This window comes from Phalaenopsis equestris, unplaced genomic scaffold (genome assembly GCF_001263595.1).
Source record: "Phalaenopsis equestris unplaced genomic scaffold, ASM126359v1 Scaffold236032, whole genome shotgun sequence".
NCBI lineage: Eukaryota > Viridiplantae > Streptophyta > Magnoliopsida > Asparagales > Orchidaceae > Phalaenopsis > Phalaenopsis equestris.
Window position 1 is genome coordinate 24,131 of NW_018253878.1, and position 3,052 is coordinate 27,182.

The following is a 3,052-nucleotide window of genomic DNA, read 5'->3' on the forward strand; positions in this document are numbered from 1 at the left end:
TGGGGAGCATACTCTTCCTCGACATACTGATATTTCTGCAAGGACACTCCATCCTGTGACATCATCGTCAAAGAAAAAGGTATGGATACTCAAGGTCATTGTACCAATACAGTCAAGTAAGCTCGCAAGGCAAGATCATGGAATGAAGCCAGGGTCCAAAGTATATGACATCGTTGCAGCGATTGCCAGTGAAATGGAAGAACAAAAGGAGGAGGTCTAGCAAGGTCCTCCAGATCTTAGAACAATCAAAGAATCATTGATCGAAGAAAAAGTTGAAAAGCTCAGGCCTGAGATTTTTGAGTTGGCTCGAGAGCACGGAGTCTCCATCGATGATGATGATGATGATTTTAAATATAATGACTACCTTGAAGAAGATTTCATGGATGTTCATTTCATCAAAACTAAAGCCACTACATCTGCGTGCGAGGCTCAAACTCTCGTCGAAGAGAACGCCATAGATGAGCTGCGTAGGGCTATTCTCCTGAGGGATGAGCAAGCCAACCAACTGGAGAAAAGATAAAAGAGATGGCCACTGCCATGACCGCCATGGGCACCATTTAAGGGCAATCACAAGCACCACAGCTAGCAACTCCAGATGTCAACCCACTGGAGATAATAAATATTATAGAAGAAAGAAGAGAAGTTGCCTCAATAAACAGAGATGAGCAATAAAAGAAGGATTCTCCATCGGGCGCCATCCCGGAGAAAGAATTTAAACAAATGGTTGAACAAGTTCGGGAGGCATTAACCCAGTCCAAGGGTGGTGCATTAATTCTATAGGGTAGACATTACCCGGAAGAATTAGATGATGTACCCTTCCCCGAGGGTTTCATGGCCCCAAACTTTAAAATATTTGATGGATTGGAAATCCCAAACAGCATATAACACACTTCCAAGCCAGTTGTGTCAACACAAGGAATAGCAAAGGTTAACTCTTCAAAAAGTTCGTCAACAGCTAGTCAGAGGTTGCCTTTGATTGGTATGTTGATTTACCCTATGGATCAATGAAAACCTTTGTCGAATTAGAACAACTATTTGTGAAAAGATTTGTCGGAGCGTAACACCATGTCTCTATAGGAGAGCTCATGACGGAAAAGCAAAAGCCTAACGAGACTTTGGTGGACTTCATTTTGAGGTGGAGAAACCTTAGCATGAAATGTGAACCTCAGCTACAGAAACATCATGCGATTGAGATATTACTTAAAAGCATTCACGGGCCAGTATCTTTCATGCTCAAGGGACTCACCATCAAATCCTTCGAGAAGCTACTCAGTAAAGATATCAGTCTTCAAGAAGAAATCAAACATATGGATTCACACAAGAAGTCTAATTCAACCAGAGTGTTTGAAAAGAAATCAGGAACAGTAGCAATCGTCGACAAAGGAAAACAACCAATGAAGATATATGTAGAAAATCCTCGTCAATCTTCATCATAGCAGGCTCAGAAATAGAATAGCCAGTCCAACCAGCGACCGTCCCAAGGAGGGTCACCTCAGAATAAGAGAATATCTCTAGCAGAATGATAGAAAATGGTGTATCTTTCAAAGATGAAGCTGTATCCAAAATTTTCAGAAGTCTGATGAAAAAGCCTGAGTTCAGACTACCAGAGCCAAAGAAGCCCAAGGAAGTTGACAAGAAATATCAACCAAATTATTGCCCGTATCACCGATTGCTGGGACACACTATAGAAGAATGCTTCATCTTTAAGGATTGGCTCGAGAAGAACCTTAAAGAAGGGAATATAAAAATCCCAAAAAAATATTTAAAAGAACCTAAAAAATGTTCCATAAATATGATTACGATAGAGCCAATTTCTCCTATTGATCCATATACCAGAGAAGAGGGATGGAGTACGATTTGGGACAAACTCAAGAGGCTCCTAAATCAAATCCAGAATTCATCAAGACAATTTTCCCCATACACTAAAAAAGATGGATGGAGTGCGGTCTGGAGCAAATCATCTGAGAAAATATTGAACCAAATCCAGAATGCGTCAAAACAAACTTCCGTTCAGAGTCTTCAGTCTGTCAAGCCCAAAATGAAGATTTCACCACAAGAGTCGTCATTGTCAAAGACAAAGAGAAAGAAGAATGTCATCGTGAAGATTGATAGCACGAAAAGTAGGATAAGACTGCCTCTGCTAGGATGGTTGTCTCGAATTCGGGGGAGAAAATCCTCAAACCCTTGACTTTATATGATTATCTTTTTGTCCCTCCCAATTTTTAGAATATAATGATCATGATTTTGGCTATGTTTTAAATTTTTATACTGATGATGTAATCGATTATGACCAATCTAACTTTGATCTCAATTCCCAAAATGATCCTCAAATCGTACTTGAGTCTGAAAAACTCATTAACAATACCAAAGAAGACATCAACAATAACAATTACGACAACACCAGAAGTTAGGAGCCAATTCTTGAGCACCACGGTACACCGCTTGCCATCAACTTAGATCTTTCTGACAAAGAAGAAACATTGAAAAGTTTAACAAACGTACCTCAAGAAAAAGAAATTACAAAAATAAACTTGAGGAGCAGGAGAGTGTTACTCCTGAGAACAGAACCAAAGGATAAAGAAAAAAAATAGTAACTCGAGAAGAACTACCTCCACCTCTGCCAGTGGAAGAACACATAACCAAGAGAAAATCGGAGGACCATACAAAGTGGATTACAACATGCTAGCTCATCTTATGAAGTTGTTGACCCAATTAAGCATCTATGACGCTCTAATCCTATCAATGGAGATGAGAGAGTCTTCGGTTACAGCATTGCTCGACCTAAAGATTTGTTTAGCCTAATTGGCCAGCACATCCTCAGATGAAGTTTGCTCGTTGAAAGAATAGCCTAGGGTGACCTTCATAGATGAAGATTTGCTGCTCGCTACCGCCGACCACAACCGAACACTCTACATCTCCATTAACATTGGCAGATTTGTGTTGTCCAGAGTTTTAGTAGATCTTGGAGCATCACTCAACTTGATGAGTCTACGAACATTGGCCTATTTTGACATCGAAGCTCAATAGCTTACGACTAATAAAATGATGGTAA